General features: G+C 30.2%; 1 protein-coding gene across 3 annotated transcripts in view; it reads right to left on the minus strand.

Moving 5' to 3' along the window:
* The window catches only part of sv (shaven), a 187,257-nt gene extending 175,171 nt beyond the window's left edge, over positions 1–12,086 (minus strand). For all 3 annotated transcript variants that reach the window (XM_014421119.3, XM_014421117.3, XM_014421121.3), the window contains exon 1: positions 11,937–12,086. The gene's annotated coding sequence lies outside the window, so the exon portion shown is untranslated. The remainder of the gene's footprint in view (positions 1–11,936) is intronic.
* Between the last annotated feature and the right edge of the window lie 258 nt (positions 12,087–12,344).

The following is a 12,344-nucleotide window of genomic DNA, read 5'->3' on the forward strand; positions in this document are numbered from 1 at the left end:
AACTTGGAAATACTTTACTCCCCAGCAATTAATAATTATAATCATTCTTCTGTAACAAATAATTACTAGAAAAAGACAAGAGAAAAGACCTCTAAAACAAACAAAAAATTACCCAACTAACCACATAAACAGAAAACTAATAAGTTACACAGTACAGTGTTTCTCATACCTGCCACCAATAGCGCTCGGGGTGTCATCTACATAAGTAGATAGAGATAGATCAAAGACTAATAGTGCTGTCCAGTTTGTCCAATTAAGTTTTTTTTATGGAGCAGACTGGACAAAAAAAAGTATTGACCAAATGGATCCACCCTGCTCTAAATTTTTTGTGATAACTTCTTTGAGTAATGTTTGACCACCATTTTCGCAGTTGGAAGTAAGCTCTTGAATATCCCAAATTTTTGAGTTTTCAAATTGTTGGGGGGCACAAGATCTATTGGGCCCAATAACTCCTGTGATCAACCTTTTGTTAATGTTTAAATTTTTATATCTTGAAGTATTTGTTATTATTCAAATATTAACAAAAATAATGATTTTAACTAGTATGTTGTTTACTTTTGTTAATTAATTTTATATATGCTCCCTCATAGAACCGCCTCCTTCAGAAAATCCTTCACTAATCGTGTAACCTCCTTCAGGAAGTTTCTTCCCGTCCCTATCCTCTTTCCTTCTTTCCTACAATAAACAACACCTATTCCGTCACCTAATTCATAATCAAACCATCCTTTCAATGTAAACAATCTGCATAGCCCTAACATTAATTACATTTAACTTTTATTTCACAATTTCGTAAATATTTTGCAAGACATTTATCATTAGTTTGGATTACGTAATAAAGGAACCACCATTTTTTGCTCCATAATAAAATCATTTTTTTCATTCATTCCTTCATTGACTGTGGGCCCTCACTTGGTTAACGCGTAATTATGAACCATTACTAAACATATTTTCATTTCTTGTATTACCCGACAGATCACAGTTTTTTTTTAAATATATATATATACAACTTTAAAAGAGCTATACGTTTTATAATTATTATTATTTTAAAAGTATTTGATAATAAATGCAATATTCATTTAACTAATTAATCCTGAAGAAATACAGTATATATTCTGTAATTATTAAATATGGAATTAAGAAACCTTCCTTCCGAATTGTCCTTGGCTTGTTGAGCAAGCAGTATTTAAACATTGAATCGTAATAAACTTTCACTAAGAATGATTAAACAGCCTTAATTGGGGGCTATATTGAAAGGGATCTGTTTGGGATTGAATTATGTACTCTAAATAATGTTACAATATGTTATTGTCAAGTGAGAAGTTAATGCTCTGTATATTATTCTTTTTTAGTCTAAACAATAGCTCTTGCAATGGTTTCAGATGACATTTAATCTCTTATCTAACGATTTAAAAAAAGTTATACACTAAAATACAGAGGTTCGTTATTCGGTCCTATGTGTGGCGCCCACACCGAAGACGTCAAACCTGCCCAGTGACGTCTGATTCGTGCCGTCAAGCTAAACCAGCAGTTTCCATCCCGTAAAAGATGAGAAATTTAATTATAAATGGACCGCTTCTACTCCCTTCTTGGGGCAAAGGAGAATGTTTAAAAATTTGTCTGTTAAAAACTTTCAAATATCACCTAAACATCAGAAATGAACAGTAAAGTATATATAATGCATTGCAGGTATTATATCTGTATAAAGTACTAATTGTTATTTTTAATGAAGGGTACAAAAAAAGGTTACGCTCTCTTCTTGAGAGATTGTGACGTAACAGAATTAGATAAAAATTAACTGTATTTTTAAGGATTTTTTTTCACTTCTCAATAATTTAAATTACTAAAAATAAGTACCGAGTTTCTTATTATAATAATTTCTATATAAGGATTCAAATAAGTACAAAAATTAGGATTTTATAGTAACATATTACATGTTTTTATTTTATGTTATTACGGTAACAGATTTGTCGAAGGATTAAACGGATCCCAATGAAAAATTAAGAGTAGAGAGAATTGGAGATATGGTTCATAAACAAAGGAAGACAAGTTGAAGCAAAATATGTGTAAGATTCTAGCAAAAATAAATTTATATTAATAAAATATTTGAACACAATGAGATTATTAGAGATGCAATAAGATTTCCTCTATTGAAGATAATTATTTCATGTCTTATAGACATGTCTAAATAATGAAATTTAAGGTAATTTATTTAGCTCAAACATCCAAGATCCAAAAGATCGAAAGTTGGAATAACAATATCTGTTAAAAGGGTGAGAGTGTTGGTGGATTATTTCCTACAGGAAAAAGAAATCTCATTCAAAAGCACTCAATAGAGTCGATTCAGAAGTTCGGATAAACATGCCTTTATGAATTAAACCATTGACCAGTAAACCATAAAACCAATTGACTTTGACCAAGTGGGAGGGGCACTTAAAGATATAGAAATTTTGTTGATTATTTTCTGAACAACTTTTGGCTTTAAACATGTTTGAAAAGTAACAAAAAAATAAATTAAACATGTTTGAAAAGTTACAAACAATAAAAAGATAAATTAAACATGTTTGAAAAGTAACGAACAACAATAAGATAAATTAAACAATTACAAGAAGTACTTTTCCGGAATTTGTATAATGTAAATCATGAATCAATTCTTAAAGGTTTTTTATTTAGATAAATCGGTTTCTATCAACATCAGTGATAAACTGCTCAATCTTTTTTGAAGCAATCGTAATTCTCAGTTCATTTCTAATTCGTTTTAATTTATGTATCACAGGAGTAAGGTGGCTGATTGGGTAATGATTGCATTGGCCAGGGTAACTCTAGTAGGGACTATTGTTTTTCACTAAAATGGTCAATATTGGTCCCTGTTTGGTTTCCTAATAACACATTCGATCAAAGCAGTTAGGGGGCAGGGTCTGACTCCAATGGGCTCTTAGTGTAAAGCACTAATTACGGGGCTAAAACAGTTTTTGGCAATCAACATTTACTAATCCTATAAGTACAAAACTGACAAATTTCTCTCTATTTAATGAAACAAAAACCAAGATATGAAGAATATTAACTTTATTAAAACACTATGCAAAAAAGGCTTAAACTTTTTTTTTAACCAATTTTTATTATTAAAAATGTCTTGCTATATTTATTGAACCCTTAATAGTTGACTAATCGGTAGAGAGCGAATAGAATAATGCAAGAAAATATAAAATCAAGCACTAAAATCATTAAAACTTTGAAGCTAATCTTTTGGATGATGGTCCATTTATGCAGCATTCAATTGATAGCAGAAACCAAATTGTTTCTCTAAGATCGCGATTTGTCGAAGTATACAACTTATAGAAATACTTAGCGGCTAAGCAACAGTTCGCAAAAAATTATATTGATAGTATAGTAATATTTCGGAAGTGAGATAAGGACAAAGTGGATGGGTAGAGACAGAAGCCAATCGATCGGGGACAGATCCGAAGGCCAGCTGGTGCCTCGATATTTTTTGCTCCGGTTTGACACTACGATGCGGAAGGTGCGCTGACATGTGGCTACCATGGCGCGAGATAACTCCATAAGAGAGCCATCAATATCTTTCCATTGTCTATCGGCTGTTGGCTGTTTTATCTTCTCTCCTCTTTGAGGTAGCTTCCTTAATTCTGTTGTTAACCGGATTCGGCACGGACCGCTGAGGGCAAAAACCATCCTCAGCTCCTCCGCAGGACCAAGGCCGCTCTTCGGTCTTCTGTTCTATCCGAGTCACCTTTCACCAACCGGCGTTCAAGTTTCCAATTCACTTTCTCATCAATCAAGTAGAAATGGTTGTAATTAGCAATAAAAATTAAATGAATATCATAAGACTTGTGTTTAAACATAAATAAATATTTTTATGTCATTTTATGGTCCTACCACTGTTTATAATATTTTTTTTTATAATCTTGTGTATTAACCTCTGATGAAGACGTGCATATGTCGAGGGTCGAAAGATACATATGACATTACTGACATATGTTTGGATTTATAGGCAACAATCAGCTACTGGTTTTGATTCCTTTCATAAAAATACAAAGTTATTTAATTTATTAACTGCTCGATAAATATTATAGATTAATTTGTAAATAGAGAAAAAATAATTAAAAATTAATAGATTAATAATAGAGAAATAGATTCTCACAAAAGACTGAAAAGACGACTGCGCGAGGAATCCGACTATTACAGAACTTACTAGAAAAACGTTCCAAACTTCCAATTCATTACAAAAGACAGATCTACATGAGTTGGGGCTCCACTAAACCTTCACATTCTCCTCAATCCATACAATCCAAAATCCTCAATGCTCCTTACTTTGTTACAAATAAAATCATCCACAAAAACCTAAATGTTCCATATGAAACCATCTAGCCCGAACCAGATATAATTTTTTCCATTATAAAGTCCCTAACAACTCAAACCGATTTCTAACCTTGCTTCCTCTTTCATTCCTGACACTCCTCCGAGACACCTGAAAAGAACATGGCTTCGAGACCTTATATTGTAATAATGTTTTTAGAGAGGTACCAATGGGTAGTTTCTCTACATGACATTATAATTTACTTATTGTATTTTATGTACAGTTGTAAATGTCAATAAATAAATTTAAAAAAATAAATAGAAGTTAATCCAATACATGCAGTTTTGCGGGACATTATTATATGCTCTTGTCGCAAATTTAATAGGGTTATAACAGAAAGAGGTTTAAGTGAAAATGCCCCTTCTTTTTCGGCCAAGACTCCCATTGGAGTCCTATACTGCCTAACCATGGATGGGGGTCAAAGTTCTTCATTTTGTGGGACCACCACTCAATGAAAAAAGTCAACGACCCAGGCCGGATTCGAACCGGCACCGCCAATAGACATCAAATTGGTAAGACTGTGTCTTATCCACTGAGCTATGGGCGGCCCTCCCTAAAATATTATCAAGTACCAATAAAACAGTGGAGGAATATACTAGGAATGTACAGAAGAAATATGCTTAAGCAATTAGAAGATTGTAGGAAAAAAACTACAAGGGCGAGAAACAAAATCCATGACTGACTAAACATATTCCAAAGAAAATTATTTAAATTTCAATAAGTTAAAATTGTTCTCCCCAGTTCTCATATGACTCGAGAACAGAAGATTGGGCTGACCATACTAAATTAGAGAGTAGGTGTGCATACGATTGTTCACGCCTTACACCCTTTTTAAATAAAATTTAGGTTTTATAATAAATATTTTTTGTTTGACACTTAGATCTCTTGGCTTCATACAATCACGAGATAAGGCAGGAAAAAGTTATGAAAAAATGGAATTTTATTTGGGAATGACTAAAAAAGTATTTATTAATATAATAATCATTTGACAGATAACGAAATTCTATTTAAAAAATAAATAAATTATTTAAATCCTACCATTATTAGCAATGACAATGTATATTAAACTTTATAATTATTTACAAAATTATTTTCAAAAATTATTTTTGGAGTACTTTGCTCAATTTCCCATGTAAACTTATTAGTTTTTTGAATATTTCCAAATACACAAAAAAATTGAATGGAAAATAGAATATGGAAAATGGAAACAATATTACTGAAGGAAGATGCAGCAAACAATTTTTGTATTCCACAGTTAGGAGAGGAATGTAGAAATTGTGAATGAGCAGACTCCCCACATATTTTATATTACGATGAGAAATATACAATGAAAAATATGAACAACACTAATAGTAATATGTATATAATTATAATTAATTTTCATACTAACAATATTGCAAAATTCGTTTAGCTTCAGTTGTAATTTATTCTAATTATCGTGAGATTCTTTTCTACAATTCCGTTTAGTTTTTCATTGCACTCTTATGATTGTTAAATATTCCTAGGTGCTTTAAAAAATGGAAGAAAATAAATGTTTTAGTTAAAATAATGAGGAATACTCGGAAACAGGGTACATTTTCCATAAAACAAAATGTTGCTTTTTTTAGGACTCTCTAATATGTAAACTCTTCAAGATCTCTATAAATTTTATTACCGCTTGCCATCATTCCGAAATATCATAATCCATTACAAATAAATAGTATTCTATAAACACTCCATTTTATACAAAGTTTTATAAATAATTGAAAAAAATAAACCAATTTTTGTAGTTCAGTGTTCGATTATAACTCTTAACTTCTATACTGTTACAAATCCGTTTAAATGTAATAAAATAAAATATTCTTAAATACTGTATGATTCTAAACAAGTTTTTTCCAATACGTGGTCGTCGAGATGTCATTATGACATTATTTTTGTAAATATTACAAAATATAAAATGAAAAATATTTGTCAAGCTTGTAACTTTTTGCCATACTCCAATATGCACAGGGTGGGACGAGACAGAATACTTATTTTTAAACTTGCAAAATACGACTGTTTTGTGTACTTTATTTTTTGTCGTGAAAGGCTATAAGGTCATGTTTTGGCAAACTCAAAGTCTCAAAAAACTCGGACTTTTTTCAACTGATTAAATGAATAAATTGGAAACTGACAAGTGATACAATTAAAAAATTGTTTATATCATTGTAAACTAATCCGTTTTTTGAAATAATAGAAGTTAATGTTCAAAATACTAAAACGCGCTGATGAAATATAATGATATTACATAAACTACACATTTTCACAAATTTGAAAATTCCAACCTTTTTTTAAAATTTAAAATGTAGGATCTCATGTTAATTAAAATCTATTTTGATAAAAGAATATTAGTTGATAATTATTTCCAGAGGGTTCATGAATGCCCCGTGTTTAGGCATATTTGTAAGTTGCATCAGGTATTTAAGAGGAATTGTTTTTTTTTCAATTTTCATATTTTAGGAGGATCCTTTTCATTACAGAGGGTCAGATAAGAGTATCATTAAAATAAAATAAAATTTTATTCGGTTCCAACTGTCATAAACTATTGATTTAAGACCCGCTAATATAACTAAATATTGATAAATTGTTTTACTAAAATAAAAACTAAATATACCGTAGAACCCCGCTTATCCAACCTCAGTTAAGTGGGAGAGCCCGTAAATGCAGAATGTATAAAAGAAAAATATTAATTTAAATGTTATATTCAGTAAAAATTGAAATACACTGTAAAACTTAATATGCTGGTGATATATTTATTAATACATGATGTGGTTAATTCTATTAAAACAATTTTTCAAAAAAATCATTAAGTACACGTTAAGTTTGCGAGCGATATTTTCAGTTTTTAATAGTACACAAATATTTAGATTTTGTGCTGTATTTCATGCAGCTTTTGATATTTTTGTTTTTTAATTTTCTTTTTACAGCGGGTTATATAGTAGTTCACCTCATTAGACCTCACTTCAATTTGTTTTGTTCTATATATTTTATATTAATTTAACACTTCATTATAGGGGTTGGATAAGAGGATCTTTGAATAAAATTATATTAGGATCTAACTGTTCAAAACTATGGATTACAGGCGTCTTCAAGCCTCAACTTTTAAGTAATCGTTTTTTCCCTGTTTTCTAAATTGAAATGATAGCGATTATTACAGCACTGGGATGCAATGCATTCATTATGGTTAGATTTTTAATTTTTTCGGAAACTCACTAAACTCATAAGCAGTTCTTGAGTTTGACCAAACACGAGTTTGGTGATAGTCAAATCTCGTAATGGAACTGTGAAGTATATCACTAATGAGGTACACGAATAGACACTTCGTTCTTTACAGAGAGGACATTCAATACCAACATTGGATAGAAATAAAGGAATTTAGGAATTAAGAAGAGTACCTCACACTGTAAGAAACACCTCAGCACCGTATTGTGTGTCTAATCTTTCCGGCCAGTCTAGCAAACCTCTAGACAGTCTTTAACAAGCAGTGCCAATGCTTGTACCTGGGCGACAAGTGCAACACCTTGTCCAAGGCACTTGAGAATATACCTCACGTGAATTAACCATTACTTATACCAATTGAGAATCAGTGATTTAATGAAGAAGCTAATTATTGTTTTATGACAGTATTCAAAAACAATTAATCCTATTATAGGACCAGAGAAGTAAAATTCCCAAAGCCCGGACTTCTTTGGGGGTTCAATGAGGGCCCTAAAAATATGACTATAAAAATCTATAAATTCAAAAAGTTCGTTGAACGAATAATAACTTATTCTTATCATAATGTAACTACCCTACTACGAGGAGGATATTTATGTCAAAGGTTATCTCATAACCTGCTCATTTGTAGATTGTTGCATTTGTTGAATTGTTGATTGTTTTTGAGCAAACAGCTCAACAGATTCCCAAGTTTGAATACTAAAATTAATAAATGAGATCCTTTGATTGCTTTAAAATAATTTGAGCTCAAAATTCAATTAGTCAGTCTATAGCTTGGTGACCATTTTTTGAGCGAATCGCATAACTAATTTCCGATGTCTCTAGTTACTCAATAATATTCCGTGAGTGTTTTGAAACAATTCAAGCTCAAAATAATGAAAACAAAAATGTTTATAAATACGTTTCTAAACTGTGGCTAAAATACAAAATAAAGTATAGTCTAATTAGTCCTAGGTATGCAAGACATTTTAATTTTGACTCGATTATCAGAGAAAATTTACTTAAGTAATTATTAAAAATTTAAACTATCAATAAACAGTAATTTTATATGGTAAGAAAATTGTATTTTATGTTGAACACGGAACTCCTATGATTATTATATGTAGTACGTATTATATATTAGTATGTTTAGTTTACATTAAACCTAAATTTATGTACTAATATCATTGACTGGATTAAGCACATGCTATATTGTGTGACCCGCTGTATTATTTTGTCCCAAGTCAGTACTTAGCTCATGACGGCCCTGATTATTGAGACAAAGTCATTTAGGTTAAAGTATCAACATATATCTGATGCGATAAGAAGCCGAAATATATTACAAATTAGCGAATTAGGAGCCACCAATTAAAAATAATTTTATCTTTTGGTTTTATCTTGTATTATTGGACTTAAAAGACGATTGGATAATATATATATTTTTTAAATATAGTAGAAATCAATATTTTGCCGACTCTTGTTATAAATATAAATTACCTACAATTTTTTAATTATATATTCGAAAATTATTAAATTTTGTATGGACACAGACAGTATGGAGTCTCTGTTTGAATAAATGTCGATTTTAGTGCAAACAAATCAAATTATTAGAATACTCTATTTGATAGTACTTATATCTTAACGACATCGTTTTAATTACAAGATATGTAAAAGAAAAACTTTTTTTTACAATTGTTTCTATATATTATAAATAACCGCTTTCAATGATAAACCCCTATAAAATATATGATAAACCACTATAAAAATTTTGAACCAGTAATTTTTAAATGTTTTCACTACGATTAAACTTTTTAAAAACAGAAGATTTGGAATGTGATGACTGCTTAATTCGGTTTCCTGAATTTAATAACTATTGCGATTTGAATAATTCTTTAATGAATGCCCATTTGTATTGAAAATAATCTAGCTAACCTTCAACAAACATTTTTCCTTATACACGATGCGTTCAATTAAATCATTAAAAAAAAAAAATTCCAAGTAAACTTTTCTTAACTTAGCTGGAATGGATCACTAGACGTGTGAGCATAAATAAGAATAATGATTTATCAGAATGTTTCAATTCAATAAGCGTTAGTGAAAATTTAATACATTGTTTAATAATTATATTGAAATCCATTGTATTTGTTTATATTCATATACCAAGAAATATTTTGGACGAGTTGGAACACACACCAAGAAGCTAAACCAAAAAAGTGAAGAAAACACAAAAAAAATTTATTTTCATTACCACTGTACTATTCCCGCCAGAATTTTTAATGACAATGTCTGTTATGTGCAGGAGTGTGTCCTGAGATTTAAAAGTCATTTGTTCTTTTTATTGCATTAGGGGTTAAATACTCCAGTTCTAATTCGAAAAAATTAGTACACACTTCATTAAATTATTGTTAATGAATTTGTGATTTTAGAAATAATTAGTTATTTTATCATAAATAACATATTTCGAGGTTAGCTTTTATTTAGCTTAGTCACATTTCATTTGTTTATTCAATTTTCAAATATTTAATTTTAAATCTCAGTATTAGTACGTCAGCAAATGAATAATATAATTTGAAATAGCAAACTTATATAGCCAACAAATTTATTATAAATTAACGGTTGTTAATAAATCTCAATTTTAGGAAAATAAATAGTACAAACTTTTTTAAAATTTAAATTCTAGTTATAGCTATCAGCAAATCCAATTTGAGGTTTAGAGTTTAGTAAGTTTAATCTAATAAGAACCCCATTTGCTCAACTATCGCCTACGGATATAAACAATTTTTACATTATTTTATGTAAATTTAAATAGGATCAATAATTTAATTTTATGAAATAATTTAATTTTGTAAAATACACTATTTATTGAACTTAACATTTAAAAAAAAAATATGCAAATATTTCTGTTTAAACTTCAGTTTAAATTACAGTTCAAACACCTTATTTGGAAAACTAAAAACGGTTAAGTTTAAATTCTACTATTTCAGCAAATAATTTCCGAATTTTGTCTTAGCAATAATATTTCTACTTATTACATTTATATATCTATTGACGTTCTAACTGTAAAATGTAATTAAATTTACTTTCATTAATCCAATGAAAATTAATATTGGCTAAAAATACAATACTAGCAACAAGTCGCTTCGACGAGGAATAGAAGTAATTATTTTTAGACGTATTTATTTTTTAAATAGATGCTATTTTAAAATAACTTATTATTTTAATGCTAAAATTATTAAATGTTGGATATTATGTTTAAATCATAGTTTCAACGTTATTTCTTGATTATAGTAAATGCAGATCTTTAAACAAAGTTTATCTCTAGAATAAAACTACCGTTTGTTATTTTTAAATATTTATAAAAGTGTAAATTGATTTATAAATTAATATAAAAACCCAAAATAGTAAGTTTATTTTTAATAACTCACGGAAAATTAACTTTGGGTTAATATACAACTACCTACTTAATATTAATTGTTTCTAATCGAGTATATAATTTTTTTTTAACGTTGTCTTTATAGTTTTCTAAATAGATTAAAGAGTGAAAAGAAAATTGTTCTGATTATACATATTAAATATTATACTGAATTAAAATTTATATTCTTGTTTAACGGATTTTACGGTGACTTTAATGGTCGAAGTGGAACAAACATACAAACAGAAGAGATTTTTTTTTTTTAAATCTATCTTATGACAATGGTTTTGAAGCTATTCTTCGGTGTTTTATTTTGGTTAAGTGTTGCTCTTAGATGCCAATGAAGGGGGAAAAAAATAAAGATGTAACACAGATTTAAATGTACTTTTAAATGACTGTTGAGAAACGAAGGCTGAAAGGCACTTAATAACCCGGAGACTTTAATGCCTAGCAAGGATTAGAAGAATGGAACAAGAGACAGGGGATTCAGATGTGACTGGATCTAGATCTGTCAGAGAGGCATTAGGCTCTTCAGCATACAAAGGATTGTAAATCGGATCCACAACAGCAATTAGGAGTGTCCTGTCTTCTCTTATCAGTGACTTAGTGATGGTTCTTCCTCGTATGTCCGTGTCTTAGTCTTTATCTTCTACATCGTAGTCTTTAACTATTATGAATTAGTGTTTTTATTTTTTATATGATTATTAATACATAAGGTATCACGACAGATTATTCCGCGCAATGTACAGGATGACTTAAACAGGATTTTAAAAATTGTTAATTTTAGATTTTGGGTATATTCATTACACTTTTATCGTAATGTCGATGAACAATGAAGAGGACTTGTCTTGAAACGTTTGAAGAGGTTTGACTATAAAGAGTGCAAGAAGACAAGATACAGTGATGGATAAAGATTTGACGTGACATTTGGCGACTTACCGTCGAAAATGTTGATGGTTCCTGAGTCCACGGTTGTTGATATTGATGATATGGCTGGGCGGTTGAAAAGAAGCGGGACACTGAAGACAAGACACTACTGATATCACAGAGCACAGAGAAGGGACATGGTCACTGCGGCTGTGTGCAGTGTGCAGGCGGCCCTGACCCCCCTCCCCCCTTGGTAGGGTGGGGGTGAGGGGTAAGGGAGGGGGGTGCAGTCTCCGCCAATCATCATCATTTAACAATCTATCAACCTTACCGCTCTCCTTCTACGGATTGTTGAACTACGAGTTATTTCATCAACTTGTCGGGTGACAAAATGAACGGTCCAACATGTCGTAGCTTGGTGTACTCGGGGATTGAACAAATCGGTTCTACAGGTACCTGTTGATTGCATACCTGTTGAAT

The sequence above is a fragment of the Halyomorpha halys genome, unplaced genomic scaffold (genome assembly GCF_000696795.3).
Source record: "Halyomorpha halys isolate HHAL.00 unplaced genomic scaffold, Hhal_1.1 Scaffold304.1, whole genome shotgun sequence".
NCBI classification, from domain to species: Eukaryota; Metazoa; Arthropoda; class Insecta; order Hemiptera; family Pentatomidae; genus Halyomorpha; species Halyomorpha halys.